Here is a 16,149-nt window from a genome sequence, read left to right as displayed (position 1 = left end):
TCAGCAGCACGTCTACCAGCATGTACTTGTACTCGCGCATCTTCCGATCACGCTCCAGTGATGGAATTAAGGACGGCATGTTGTCCTTGTAGCGGAGATCCAGCAGGGTGGCCACCCAGTAATCAGCACTGGTTAGAATGTGGGCATCTCAGAGGTCGTTGCGCAGGCACTGCAGCATGTAGTCGCTCATGTGTGACAGGCTGCCCAGAGGCAACGTCAAGCTGTCCTCTGTGGGAGGTGTATCATCTGTGTCCTCTGTATCCCCCCCAGCCACTTTCCAATGATGCCCATGAGCTGCTTTGGGTGCCACCCTGGTGTGAACACAGTTTCTTCTCATCATCATCCTCCTCATCCTCCAGAACTGTGTCCTGGCTGGACAGTTGTGTACCTGGCCTCTGTTGGTGCAGGAACCCACCCTCCGAGCCACTTGCGAATGACTGGCCTGATAACCATGGAAACGATTCCTCTTTCTCCTCCTCTTGTGCCACATCCTCTTCCATCATCATGAAGCATTATTTCAAGGAGACATAAAAGTGGGATAGTAATGGTGAGGACGGCATCATCAGCACTGGCCATGTTGATGGAGTACTCGAAACAGCGCAACATGGCACACACGTCTAGCATGGAGGCCCACTTGTTGGTGGTGAAGTGGTGCTGTTCCGCAGAGTGACCCACCCGTGCGTGCTGCAGATGAAACTCCACTATTGCCTGCTGTTGCTCTATGAGGCGGTGAGCGGGAAGGACGAAGTTACGCTGCAAGGCAGACAGGCAAGCAGCAGCAGGATGAGAACACCAAAAGTGCGCACAAACGGCCCATACTTTCTGCACCACCAAATTCAGCACATGTGCCAGGCAAGGGATGTGCACCAAACTAGCTAGGCCCAGAGCTGCTATGAGATTGTGCACGTTATCGCACACCACCAGGCCGGGTTTGAGGCTCAGTGGCACCAACTACTCATTGGTCTGTTGTTCCATGCCCGTCCACAGCTCCTGCGCGGTGTGGTTTTTTTCCCCCACAAACAGATGAGTTTCAAAACAGCCTGCTGTTGTTTCCCCCTGGCTGTGCTGAAGTTGGTGGTGCAGATGTTATGCTGACCAGATGAGGAGGCGGTAGAGGAGTAAGAGAAGTAGGAGGAGGAGGAAACAGAAGCCAACGAGAAACGTCCTGCTATCCTTGGTGACGGAAGGTCATGCGCCAAACTGCTATCCCCCTCAGGCCCAGCCACCACTGCATTTACCTAGTGTGCAGTTTGGGAGATATAACGTCCCTGCCTGTGCTTACTGGTCCACGTATCGGTAGTTATGTGGCCCTTGCCACAGGTGGCGTTGCGCAGTGCACACCTGATTTTGTCCGCAATTTGGTTGTGCAGGACAGGGATGGCTCACCTGGAAAAGTAGTAGTGGCTGGGAACCACATACTGTGGGACAGCCACCGCCATAAGGTTTTTAAAAGTCTCCGTCTCCACCAGAAGGAATGACAGCATTTCAAAGGCCAGGAATTCTGAAATGCTTGCAGTCAGGACCAGGTGCGTAGGGGGGTACTTCCTCTTTCTCTCCAGTGTTTGGGGGATGGACAGCTGAACGCTTCCATGGGACAGTGTGGAGATGCTTGGTGACGGTGACGTGGTGGTGGTGGATGGGGTGGTGTTGCTGCCACATCCTCTGTTTGTGGGGTGGCAGGTGCCACTGTCACTCCAGAGGGGGAGGAAGAGGCCGAGACCACAGCAGAAGAGAGAGCAGGAGGAGCCTTAGATCTTTCATGGTTTTTGAGTTATGTACTCCACTGCAGCTCATGCTTTGCATTTAGATGCCTGGTCATGCAGGTGGTGCTCAGGTTTACAACATTTATGCCTTGCTTCAGGCTCCGATTGCACAGCATGTAAACCACACGCGTCTTGTCGTCAGCACATTGTCTGTAGAGCTGCCATGCCAAGGAACTCCTTGGAGCTGGCTTTGGTGTGCTTAGTCTCTGGGTACGGTGGGAAGTAGCAGGCGTACTGGCTAGGGGACGGCAACTCTGCTTTTGCACCCTGCTCCCTCTTTTGCTGTGCGGCTGGCGATGTGTGATCACCACCTCTTCCTCCGAACTGCACACGTCACTCGCATGACCTTGATTCCATCATCCTCCAGATCATCTTCCACCCACGCTTCAACCCTGCCCTCCTTGCTGGTCTGCACACTGCAGAAAGCCGCAGCAGTTGGCCCCTGTGTTTCGTTATCAGAGACGTGCTGCAGTGGTCCTCCCATGTCCACATCCTGATACATAAGTGGTTAGGCATCAGTGCCATCTCTTCCACTTCTAGGGCAGGGCTAGGTTGATGGCCCATGGAAACCCTGACAGCAGAGTCGTCAAAAAGCATAAGAGACTGCTGCATGACTTGGGGCTCAGGCTACTTGGCCGATTTGCAAGGGGGTGAGGTGAAAAACAGATGCACATGGGCTGCAGGTGCCAATTCTGCGCTTTCAGCAGAGGACAGGGTGGGAGACAATGAAGGAACTGGAGGCAGTCAGCCACCCAATCTACTACTGCCTCTACTTGTTCTGGCCTCACTATTTGTACACCAGTATTCGTGCCTACAAATTAACGCTGAACATTTTGTCGCCTACGTGCACCTGAGAAAGGTGTTTTATTTGGGCGTGTAGCTGGCACAGATCGACCACGTCCTCTCCCTGCAACAGGAGCTCCACCAACACCAGCAGCACCATGACCACGTCCCTTATTTGATGCTATCCTCATTCTTTGAGGTCACCCAATGAACTAACAGACAGATTAACTATATTAATTTCCCTGTCACGGATGCAGTGCAGGTGTACCTCACACCAAAAATGGGTATATGTCACTCACCGAACTAACAGACGGATTACCTATATTAATTTTGCTGTCACGGATGCAGTGCAGGTGTACCTCACACTAAAAATGGGTATATGTCACCCACCGAACTAACAGACAGATTAACTATATTAATTTCCCTGTCACGTATGCAGTGCAGGTGTACCTCACACCAAAAGTGGATATTGCACGCACAAAAAAAAATCGCTATAGGCTTCCCACAGAATTAACAGCCAGATGAATTATTATATTTCTGTGTCAGGGGTGCAAAGATGGTGCATTGCACCCACAAAAGATCACCATAGGTCACCAACAGAATTAACAGCCAGATTAATTATTATATTTCTGTGTCAGGGGTGAAAAGCTGGTGTATTGCACCCACAAAAAAATCATTATAGGTCACCCACAGAATAAATAGCCAGATGAGATTCCTAACACTGTCCCTCACTTCAGCTGCCTGCTTCCTCTCCCTGCACTACTCAGAGCTGATGGGCGGTGCTACATGTGACCCAGCTTGTATAGAGGCTGGGTCAATCACCATTGCTAGGCATGGCTGTGATGGCTTCTAAGTGCCCACAGCTTAAAAGCTTGTTGATTAGCTACCTTGCAGCCTTTCAACAAGCTTTATTAAATGCCTGAACACCGAACTCAAACCTGAACTTTTGCTGCAGAGTTTGGGTTTGGATCCGGGTACTCGAACTTTGCAGTTCGGGTTTGCTCAACTCTACTTATTTGCCATTCAGTGGTGCAGTTATATGTTCTAAAGCCTTTTTTGGGGTGTATTAGTGGGAAAAAAAGGGAGATTATTAGCCGTTGTGTGGTGAAGTGAGAAAATTACTGCCTTTTTGGGGTGTATTAATTTCCTTTTTATTTATTTACTTGATCTAACAGTATGTCAGACAGAGAAGTGACAGGGACTGCACAGGGGAGGGGCAGAGGCGTAAATGTTTCTGGGGCAGGCACAGGTCGCAGCAGAGTAATGGGGTGTGGCAGCAGGGGTCACTTCGAGAGGGCTGAGCTCCCGGTGTCATCTAGCGGTCGTGTCTTGACCAGCAATCCAGCGGTTCATGAATGGTTGACTCGGTCATCCACTTAGTCACAAGTGACATCAGACACCCCCAGCCAAGAGGTGTGTTCGTCAGACACAACCCTTAGTTGGCATGGTCCAGGAACAGGCCCCGTGTCCTCACCTGTCCTCAACCTGCCTCTGTCCTTTTCTGTTCCCTCAGCCAGAGAAGTATTATATGCTGTGAGCTCAGCTCCACTACAAAGTGAGGACGAATTACTAGAGGACAGTCAGCAGCTACTGCCCAGCCAAGATCTGGAGGAGACATCCGCTGCTTCCTCAGGTAGGCAGGCAAGTAGTGATGAGGAGAGTGGCATTGGATCTGGTGTTGCAAGCAGTCGGGCTCCTGGCTCAGAGACCGTTGAGGAGGACATCAGTGACATGCAGACAGTACTCGATGATGATGTAGCCGATCGCAATTGGGAGCTGGGTGACGAAGGGGCTTCATCATCATCAGGAGAAGAGGGTGGCAGCTTGTGCGTGATGCAGCGGTGGAGCCAGCAAGTTGGTAGCATGGCCGGGAGTCAGCAGGGTGGCAACAGTGGAAGGTGGGAGCCAAACGTGCCCAGGGTAGACCACCCGCTTTGCAGGAGCCTACCTGCTCTGAAAGTAGTTATGCAGGGGTTCACTGAGGCAGCAGCCATAGCAGTCAGTCAGTGGGGAGTGTTGGGGGTAAAATCACCTACTCTGAAGTGTGGAAGTTTTTTGTTAAGCCATCAAAGGAGGTGAACATGGCCATTTGCCAAATCTGTGGGCAGAAGGTAAAGCGTAGCCAGGGTGCCAATGTTGGCACCACGGCCCTGCGTCAACATATGCAGTGTCACCATAAAGTGGTGGAAAGAACTGTGACTCCAATGTGGTGGTCCAGCCTGCCACAGCAACCACTGCATCACCCAGTGGCACGCACCCGATTTCAGGCAGTCAAAGCTCCACCACCTCAGCCACCTCAGCCGAAGGGAGCTGTCTGTCTTTCCTATAATCTACCATCCTGATGCTCCTGCTATAAAGTCACCACACCAGCTGACGTGATGACATTATGACGGCCCACGCAAGAATTCATGCTAGATCTTCAATAAAGATGGTGACTGGCGGCAGCTGGTTCTTTGCGATCAAATGGAAGATTTAAGTAGGATTTAAAAAATATATATTTTATGTTACTTTGTAATATCAATGTCAGATGCCTTGATCAGCTATGAACGCACCATCTGATGGGTACAATGATGGGGGGCGGCACAATCACCACTTCCCACTACTTACTAAAATAATGCACTTCGTGACAAAGTAATTAGTCACAAAGCAAATATTTTTCTAAAATTCGGTGAAGCAGCTGTCAGGGCCCTCCAAAGCAATGGCCAGTGGCAAAAATGTTGCAACAAAAGTAGCAGCAGAAGAAGGGGCAACAGGCCAATGATGATCAATCCCTCTGTCCTGGAATGGTTAATTCGATCTTTATCATCTCAGCTGACATCAGACACCCACAGCCAGGAGTCGTTAGGTTACTCTGACACCACACTTTTTTTTGCATGGTCCAGGAACAACCTCTGTACCCTCACCTGTCTTACAACTGCCTCTTTCTTTTGCTGCTCCTTCTGCTCGGGAATTTATGCATGCTGCCAGCTGTGCTCCGCTTTTCAATGAGGACAAACTTAGTGAGGACCGTCAGCAGCTACAGGCCAGCAAAGACTTTGAGGAGAGGTCCATTGCGTTTTCCCGTGCAACTAGCGGTGATGACAGTCGGGTGGGAGCAAGTGTAGTCAGTGAGGTGGCTATGAGACTGGTGAGATTGACATAAGTTACGAGCAGACAGTAGTGGATGATGATGTAGCCGATTGCATGTGGGAGCTGGATGAAGAGATAGCTTCATCATCATTATGAGGCGGTAAGGTCCACCACCCATCCTCACGAATGTCTGACCGGGGGTACCCTCTGAGCTCACTGGAGGAGGGGTGGGGGAGGGGGTGAGGAGCAGCACCAGCTGCATCAGCAGCAACTTGAGTCTCAAATCTCTGACGAGCATATTTCTTTACCTGGAAACAAAGGGTAAGAGACTGGCACTCAATTATGTGGGTCATATAGAATGTGGCAATTTATTACAGCAGTTAATCACACTTAAAAAGGTATACAATCAAATGCAATCTAATAAAATATCACATAAAAAATGGTATTAAAATCAATTGATATAAGATAGAACCGCAGGATAAAACCACACTGGCAGCACTGGATCAAAGTGCTATATGTCCTTCAATTGTTAAGGTTATGCATATATGTCACGGCGGACATGCACTCTGTACAAAAGATAACACACCAACCAGGCTCCTAGCTTCTCCCTGACCTCTTTCCCTGCACTGCTCAGCCCACAGCAGACCTTCAAGGCAGGTGTGCTGTGTCCTCCAGCCTGGGCTGACAAAACCCTGAACTCCCTAAGATGGTGAAGTGGGGAGATAGGAGCAGTCTGCTCGCACAGAACCTGGATGGAATAGAAGACACAAACAACCGAACTAGAAATGACACTTATCTCTGAGAGCAGGAACTGACAGCCAACCTTCCCTCCAAGCTTCCCAGACCAAAATGAACAGTATAATCCGCTCATGGCACTGGGCAGTGTGCTATTTAAACTAATGACCCCACCCAGTGCACCTGATGAGAGCCGTTTGGTGTCCTCGTCCGAGACTTCCGCGTCACGTGATATATGTCTCGCGGGACTTGCCTGTTTGGTCCGGTTTTGCTTACGAATATAAATTCGAAGATTCTTGTGAAGCACTTCACGGATCAAATTCTCATTAGTCCTCTGTAGTTAGTCCAGATCTCTCTTTGTGGGGGTGAACTTACGCCAAACGCGTTTCGGGGACCTCTCTCCCCTTCCTCAGTGGCTCAACCCCCATTGCGATGTCACTTCCTTTTATAGTTCACTCCGAATTATCGAAAACCTGGGTCGGAATCAGGTTTTTAACTTCCTATCGCCACCATGCGTTATTGGTGCGATTTTTCATATTTATGCGTTTTTTGTATATTGTCTCCATCTGGTTGCGATTAAATCATGTAATAAAGGAGACATCTCTGCGGTAATGCGTCCTTGAGATATACTTAAAAATAGATACATATATAACAATACAGTTTATTTAAAAGATAATTACTATAATATCAATGGGCCTATTTGTATTGGCCATATACAGTTAAGATCCACATTCTACTTCATAAACCTGCGGTTAAAACTCTACAACAATGATGTAAAAACGTTGCTAAAAATATATGATAATTTAAAATCCCAGAGGGGGCTAAGATATGTGCAATACAAATCACTCGATATATTGGTTATTTGTGGAGATTGAGTCCCCCATGTCACAGCCGAGGGGACAAACATATTGCATTATTCGATCTGTATTATCTCTGGTTTCTATATTTTCAAACTTATTGTAGAAGTGGTAGGGTGGACCCACCTCCAAGGGGGGATCAGAGTGCCGATAAACGGCCAGACATATGATCGCCCATTGGATGGGGGGCACACCCCCCATAGTCTAGAGAAAACCAAAGATTTCCAGTTCAGCATTTAAACCTGCTGGTAATAAGCTTCCAAAGTCGTATATACGCAGAGATTCCGCTCTGGACATTTTTTCCACATGTTTCTCCCCCCCCCCCTCCAGTGTGTATCTATCTTCTCCAGGGCCATGAATATCAGTCCCCTAGGATATTAGTTGTGGGCCTCTTTAAAGTGCTTCGAAAGTGAGTGTTTCAGGTATCCTTTTTTTATATTGGACACATGTTCAGAAACCCTCACCTTTAACGCCCTCTTGGTTCTCCCAATATACTGTCTGGAGCAAGGACATTGGAGAAGATATATCCCACTGGTTGAGTTACAGGTCAAGGATTGTTTAATCTCCCATAAAAAAGCATTTTGAGTCGAATCTATCTTCTTAATATTCCTGGGGGCTTTTGTGACCTTGCAGCCAGCACATTGGCCGCACCTGTGGAAACCCTTCAGGCTCAACCAATTGCTAGTTGCTGGGGGTTTACTCAATTTGTTCTTAACTGATGGGGCCACTTTTATTCCCAAATTGGGTGCCCTTGTATAAGTGATCTGGGGTCTTACCAGTATAAGTGAACCTAATGTCTTATCTTGTAATAAATGGTGCCAATGTCTCTTGACTATCTCTTTGATACCCCTATACTGTGTGGTAAAGGGGAGCACTATTCTAAATTGCGGTTCCTGTTGCGCTTTCTCGGCAGGTTTATCTGTTAGAAGAAAATTCCTAGGTATTCTTTTCACATTTTCTAGAGCATCTTCTAACATCGAGCTTGGATATTGTTTTGCCATGAAATTAGTATTTATGGCCAAGGCTTCTTTCTCAAACTGCGGGTCTTCGGTACAGTTCCGTTTTAGTCGCCGGAACTGACCGAATGGAACATTAAGTAACCAGCTGGGGAGATGGCAACTTGAATGTAAAATAAATGCATTCTTCGCTGAAGGTTTCTGATATGTTTTGCATATGTATTTATTGTCCCTTTTAGCTATTGACAAATCTAAAAACTCAATCTCCACCAAACCAATACTTGCAGTAAACACAAGGTTAAAATCATTATTGTTCAGTCTAGATATAAACGAACGCAATCCATCCTCACTTCCTTTCCAAATTAAAATCACGTAGTCTATATAACGAAGCCAGAGCACCAGTTCCCCCCCACGATATGGATCAATGGCAGTCTGCTCCCACTGAGCCAGGAACAGATTAGCATAACTGGGGGCGAACCTGGTGCCCATGGCAGTCCCTCTGGTTTGTAAATAAAAATTATCCTCGAAATAGAAATAATTATGCTGTAAAATATGTCTAATGCCATCTAAAATAAATTCAGTTTGTTCCAACTTCATTGTCCTATCATTCTGCAATTGTGCTCTAATTGCGTCTATCCCTTGTTCGTGGTTTATCACTGTATAGATTGACTGGATATCTAGAGTAGCCATTTCATGGCAAAACAATATCCAAGCTCGATGTTAGAAGATGCTCTAGAAAATGTGAAAAGAATACCTAGGAATTTTCTTCTAACAGATAAACCTGCCGAGAAAGCACAACAGGAACCGCAATTTAGAATAGTGCTCCTCTTTACCACACAGTATAGGGGTATCAAAGAGATAGTCAAGAGACATTGGCACCATTTATTACAAGATAAGACATTAGGTCCACTTATACTGGTAAGACCACAGATCACTTATACAAGGGCACCCAATTTGGGAATAAAAGTGGCCCCATCAGTTAAGAACAAATCGAGTAAACCCCCAGCAACTAGCAATTGGTTGAGCCTAAAGGGTTTCCACAGGTGCGGCCAATGTGCTGGCTGCAAGGTCACAAAAGCCCCCAGGAATATTAAGAAAATAGATTCAACTCAAAATGCTTTTTCATGGGAGATTAAACAATCCTTGACCTGTAACTCAACCAGTGGGATATATCTTCTCCAATGTCCTTGCTCCAGACAGTATATTGGGAGAACCAAGAGGGCGTTAAAGGTGAGGGTTTCTGAACATGTGTCCAATATAAAAAAAAGGATACCTGAAACACTCACTTTCAAAGCACTTTAAAGAGGCCCACAACCAATATCCTAGGGGACTGATATTCATAGCCCTGGAGAAGATAGATACACACTGGAGGGGGGGGGGGGGGGGAACATGTGGAAAAAATGTCCAGAGCGGAATCTCGGCGTATATACGACTTTGGAAGCTTATTACCAGCAGGTTTAAATGCTGAACTGGAAATCTTTGGTTTTCTCTAGACTATGGGGGGTGTGCCCCCCATCCAATGGGCGATCATATGTCTGGCCGTTTATCGGCACTCTGATCCCCCCTTGGAGGTGGGTCCACCCTACCACTTCTACAAACCGGATTCCAAAAAAGTTGGGACACTAAACAAATTGTGAATAAAAACTGAATGCAATGATGTGGAGATGGCAAATGTCAAAATTGTATTTGCAATAGAACGTAGATGACAGATCAAGCGTTTAATCCGAGTAAATGTATCATTTTAAAGGAAAAATACATTGATTCAAATTTTCACGGTGTCAACAAATCCCCAAAAAGTTGGGACAAGTAGCAATAAGAGGCTGGAAAAAGTAAATTTGAGCATAACGAAGAGCTGGAAGACCAATTAACACTAATTAGGTCAATTGGCAACATGATTGGGTATAAAAAGAGCTTCTCAGAGTGGCAGTGTCTCTCAGAAGCCAAGATGGGTAGAGGATCACCAATTCCCACAATGTTGCGCAGAAAGATAGTGGAGCAATATCAGAAAGGTGTTACCCAGTGAAAAATTGCAAAGACTTTGCATTTATCATCATCAACTGTGCATAACATCATCCGAAGATTCAGAGAATCTGGAACAATCTCTGTGCGTAAGGGTCAGGGCCGTAAAACCATACTGGATGCACGTGATCTCCAGGCCCTTAAACGACACTGCACCACAAACAGGAATGCTACTGTAAAGGAAATCACAGAATGGGCTCAGGAATACTTCCAGAAACCATTGTCAGTGAACACAATCCACCGTGCCATCCGCCGTTGCCAGCTGAAACTCTACAGTGCAAAGAAGAAGCCATTTCTAAGCAAGATCCACAAGCTCAGGCGTTTTCACTGGGCCAGGGATCATTTAAAATGAAGTGAGGCAAAATGGAAGACTGTTCTGTGGTCAGACGAGTCACGATTCGAAGTTCTCTTTGGAAATCTGGGACGCCATGTCACCCGGACCAAAGAGGACAAGGACAACCCAAGTTGTTATCAACGCTCAGTTCAGAAGCCTGCATCTCTGATGGGGTTGCATGAGTGCGTGTGGCATGGGCAGCTTGCATGTCTGGAAAGGCACCATCAATGCAGAAAAATATATTCAGGTTCTAGAACAACATATGCTCCCATCCAGACGTCATCTCTTTCAGGGAAGACCCTGCATTTTTCAACAAGATAATGTCAGACCACATTCTGCATCAATCACAACATCATGGCTGCGTAGGAGAAGGATCCGGGTACTGAAATGGCCAGTCTGCGGTCTAGATCTTTCACCTATAGAGAACATTTGGCGCATCATAAAGAGGAAGGTGCAACAAAGAAGGCCCAAGACGATTGAACAGTTAGAGGCCTGTATTAAACAAGAATGGGAGAGCATTCCTATTTCTAAACTTGAGAAACTGGCCTCCTCGGTCCCCAGACGTCTGTTGAGTGTTGTAAGAAGAAGGGGAGATGCCACACAGTGGTGAAAATGGCCTTGTCCCAACTTTTTTGGGATTTGTTGACACCATGAAATTCTGATTCAACATATTTTTCCCTTAAAATGGCACATTTTCTCAGTTTAAACTTTTGTTCCGTGATTTATGTTCTATTCTGAATAAAATATTAGAAGTTGGCGCCTCCACATCATTGCATTCAGTTTTTATTCACGATTTGTATAGTGTCCCAACTTTTTTGGAATCCGGTTTGTACAATAAAAGTTTGAAAATATAGAAACCAGAGATAATACAGATCGAATAATGCAATATGTTTGCCCCCTCGGCTGTGACATGGGGGACTCAATCTCCACAAATAACCAATATATCGAGTGATTTGTATTGCACATATCTTAGCCCCCTCTGGGATTTTAAATCATCATATATTTTTAGCAACGTTTTTACATTATTGTTGTAGAGTTTTCACCGCAGGTTTATGAAGTAGAATGTGGATCTTTTAACTGTATATGGCCAATACAAATAGGCCCATTGATATTATAGTAATTATCTTTGAAATAAACTGTATTGTTATATATGTATCTATTTTTAAGTATATCTCAAGGACGCATTACCGCAGAGATGTCTCCTTTATTATATGATTTAATCGCAACCAGATGGAGACAATATAAAAAAAACGCATAAATATGAAAAATTGCACCAATAACGCATTGTGGCGATAGGAAGTTAAAAACCCGATTCCGGTCCAGGTTTTCGATAATTCGGAGTGAACTATAAAAGGAAGTGACATCCCAATGGGGGTTGAGCCACTGAGGAAGGGAAGAGAGGTCCCCGAAACGCGTTTGGCGTAAGTTCACCCCACAAAGAGAGATCTGGACTAACTACAGAGGACCGATGAGAATTTGATTTGTGAAGCGCTTCACAAGAATCTTCGAATTTATATTCGTAAGCAATACTGGACCAAACAGGCAAGTCCCGCGAGACATATATCACGTGACCCGGAAGTCTCGGACGAGGACGCCAAACGGGAGAAGAAGACACCGGTACAAGGTGGTGAGTGGAGACTTGAGAGAAGTAATTTCCAAGTGACGTACCCGATATAGTAAGGGTAAGAGAGCAACCCACGCCTTACTTACCAGATATAGTTTATACTTATACTTACTGGATACCAAGGTCCCGTTATTCGGACTCCATTATTGTCCTCATTGCCCTCAAACAAGGGAATACTTCTGAGAGAAAATTGTGATTATTAAGGAAGTAACTACCCTTTTAAAAAAAAACTGTGTTGGATCCGGAAATTTTCAGGTGTTAGAAACTATACGCATAACCTTAACAATTGAAGGACATATAGCACTTTGATCCAGTGCTGCCAGTGTGGTTTTATCCTGCGGTTCTATCTTATATCAATTGATTTTAACACCATTTTTTATGTGATATTTTATTGGATTGCATTTGATTGTTTACCTTTTTAAGTGTGATTAACTGCTGTAATAAATTGCCACATTCTATATGACCCACATAATTGAGTGCCAGTCTCTTACCATTTGTTTCCAATTATCCCTTTACTGATTGGGTGATCAGTTGCGGACTAGAGCACCAGTTCCATACTGTAAAGGAGGTGAGCTATCCACTACAGTGCCACTATATTTCTTTACCTGCCTATTAAACAAACCAGCCAGCAGCAGGACATGGAGGAGAACCAGAACCAGCAGGTGATGGCATACTTGGAGTTTACCCTGTCACCCCATATCCACGATCCCCTGGACTACTGGTCAGCCAAACTTGAATTGTGGCCGCAATTGGCCAAGTTTGCCCTGGACAAGCTTTCCTGCCTGGCCAGGAGTGTGAAATTAGATCAGGTGAGGTGCAGCAGGAGACATAGTTACCTCAAAGGGAACTCACCTTTCAACACAAAATGTTGAGAGATCAATCTTTATAAAGATGAATCAGGTGTATATAAGCCAGGATTTCCACACACTGGTGCCTGATACAACAGGCTAGATCATTCTGGCAGTAATGTTCTGACTGCAGTGTGCTGCCCCCACAGAACATTGTGAAATATGGCCTGTTACTTCTAGCCACATGCTTCAATCACTATTCTGATGCTGCCACCCAACTGATGCCCCAACACACCTGCTCCCTCTTCTGACATCTTCTCCTACTGCCACCATCTTGTGCTCTTTGCCACTGCTGTTGCCCACCCCACTCTGTGACTGGGCCACTGTATTGACTCCTCATGCTGTTGCCACCCTCCCCACTCTATGACTGGGCCATTATGTTGACTCCTCATGCTGTTGCTACCCTCCCCACTCTGTGACTGGGTCACTATTAGTGTTGAGCTTGAATATTCGAATAGCGAATATTAATCGCGAATATCGTAACTTCGTAAATTTGCGAATATAGTGCTATATATTCGCTATATCGAATATTCGTAATTTTTTTACATCTGAAAACATGATTCCTCCCTGCTTCTTTCTTGTGGGTCAATTAGTCATTGGCCCACAAGCAACTTAAGCAGGGAGGAATCATGTTTTTATATGGAAAATAAAATGACCAATATTCTAAAAAACAAATATATAGCAATATAGTGAATATATTCGTTATTTAGAATTTTGGCATTATTTTTTCCTATCTGTACAGTTGTTCGCATACTCCTCCCCGACAAGCGTCCCCGTCACCATGGGAATGCCTGTGGGTTAGAAAATACCATCGGATCTGAGTTTTCCCTGAGATCGTGAAAACTCAGATCAGATTGTATATTTTAACCCACAGGCGTTCCCATGGTGACGGGGACGCTTGTCGGGGAGCAGTATGCCAAAGTGGAATAACAGTACACATTGGACTGCTCTTCTGTTCGATCAGAAGGGAAAAATAAACAGTGGCGTCAACACAAACTTTCTGCTGACACCCTCCCCACTCTGTGACTAGGCCACTACTTGTATCAGTGGCTAACAATCTATGTGGACACCTCACAAACAATGATATGAGACAGCTCTTTCCCACTTTAGTAGAACCTGTGGCTAACAGAACAGGCTATCAATCTATGTTCGAACTGCAGCCGATGTAAAATGAGACAGCTTTTTCACGCTGTAGTAGAATCAGTGCCTAACAGTACATGTTATCGAGCAATCTGCAGATGTAGCTGAGTAAAATTGACTGATAACTGAATACATGTCACAGTGTTATCTTGTGCCATCTTGTAACAAAAACCATTGAAATACATTGAAAGAGTTAATTAACCTTTTTGTGCCATTTTTTATTTAATGTGTTAACCAAGTTTAGCTCGGCTGCATGTGTATGTGGACACCCCACTTAGGGGACTTGTGAATGGACCCTAACAGTGAAATGAGACAGTTCTTTCCTACTTTAGAATTAGGGGTTAACAGGTTAACTAGCAATCTATGTGGAAACAGCAGACAACGTAAAATAAGACAGCTCTTTCACTCTATAGTAGAATCTTTAGCCACTTCACGGTTAAGTACATTATACCCAACGCTAGCATTGACCTGTAAGGCTGAGTTTACACTTCAGTTATTTGGTCAGTTAATTCCAGCAGTTACTGTAAAGTGAGCCAAAATCAGGAGCTAATCCTACTCTCAGATAAGGTATCATGAAAAGATCTGCACCTGTTCTGTGTTTTTGACCCGTAACTGACCAAATAAGTGAAGTGTGAACTGAGCCTAATAGTGACGCACAGTCATTCCACAGCTTACAGAAGGCATTCAAAAGCATGTGTTTGCACTGCCACAACATGGCTTAAAAGAACCATTTTTTTTCTCCACTATTTTATTGGCACTGCCTCCATGTCCTTTTGATCCACTAAGGGGCACTGGGACCCAGGTCTTGCAGGGGCGCACAGTGTTTTTTTTTTTCTCTTTTGCTAAAGAATGCTGTATGCTTTTATTTTGGTTTAGCTAGGGGTTGGTTAGCTAGGACTGTTGGTGGCCTGCACAACGATGTGAACGTCTGTATACTGTATGAAACCTGCCTGTCATACTGACATACAGTAACTGTTTCACTACTAGAACAGACTAGCTATGTATGCTGCTGCAATGCGCTGTGATGTGCATGACTGCAGGCCATGATATAGCTGATTTTACGAGCTTCATGACAAATTAATCTGGAACTAAGCAAAAAAAAACATTTCTTTCAGCGAAGCGCCCAAATCAATTTTTAAAAAATTCTGCTCATCTCTAATCCTAACTAATGAAGGGTATTTGGAAATATATTTATAATAAAGTAAAATGTAAGTATTTTCAGTAATTTTATTTTCTTAATTCCCGGAGAAAACCTTTAAACGTCAGCAACACGATTATATACTACAGTGGTGGGACATGCTGTTTAGGTGTTCCAAAGAATGCTCCTTTCCTTGACTTATAAGTGTAAGGCTACATGCACACGACCGTATGTGTTTTGCGGTCTGCAAATTGCAGATCCGCAAAAAAACGGATGACGTTCAGTATGGTATCCGTTTTTTTTGCGGATCTGTTTTTTTTGCGGATCCATTGTAATAATGCCTATCCTTGTCCGCAAACTAGAAAAAAATAGGACATGCACTATTTTTTTGCGGAGCAACGGAACGGACATACAGATGCGGAGAGCACACGGTGTGCTGTCCGCGTTTTTTGCGGACCCATTGAAATAAATGGGTCCGCATCCTATCTGCAAAAAAAATGGATCGGACACAGAAACAAAATACGGTCATGTGCATGAGGCCTTAACTCAATTTGCTTGAAACATACAGAGGACCGTTATTTGTAGCTCACATTTTATAAACGTTATAGGAAGCTTTTCCTATCATAACACAACTGTAATGTCTCCTTTTCTACACAAGCTTATTAAAAGGATCATACCAGCATTTCATTATTCCAGAGGAAGGGGGAAGGTTTACATAATTATCCGTGAAACGACAGGTTCATTAAACTTAACTGTGTGCAATCTCCTGGCCTTAATGAACAGAGAGATTACCAGAAGTTTTATGTATTAAATGTGTCCACAGTGAGATGCTAATACAGTAATTCCTCTCACTAAATAAAATAAAAAATATTCTACAGACAAT

The 16,149-nt window shown here is 44.9% G+C and overlaps 1 protein-coding gene across 6 annotated transcripts in view; it reads right to left on the bottom strand.

The window, feature by feature from the left end:
- Positions 1-16,149, bottom strand: part of TMEM117 (transmembrane protein 117) — a 394,958-nt gene that overhangs the window by 44,252 nt on the left and 334,557 nt on the right. The gene's annotated exons all lie outside the window — the stretch shown is intronic.

This window comes from Bufo gargarizans, chromosome 2 (genome assembly GCF_014858855.1).
Source record: "Bufo gargarizans isolate SCDJY-AF-19 chromosome 2, ASM1485885v1, whole genome shotgun sequence".
In the NCBI taxonomy this organism is placed as follows: domain Eukaryota; kingdom Metazoa; phylum Chordata; class Amphibia; order Anura; family Bufonidae; genus Bufo; species Bufo gargarizans.
Note: the sequence above shows the minus strand (reverse complement) of the source record. Positions and strands in the feature narration are given on the sequence as shown.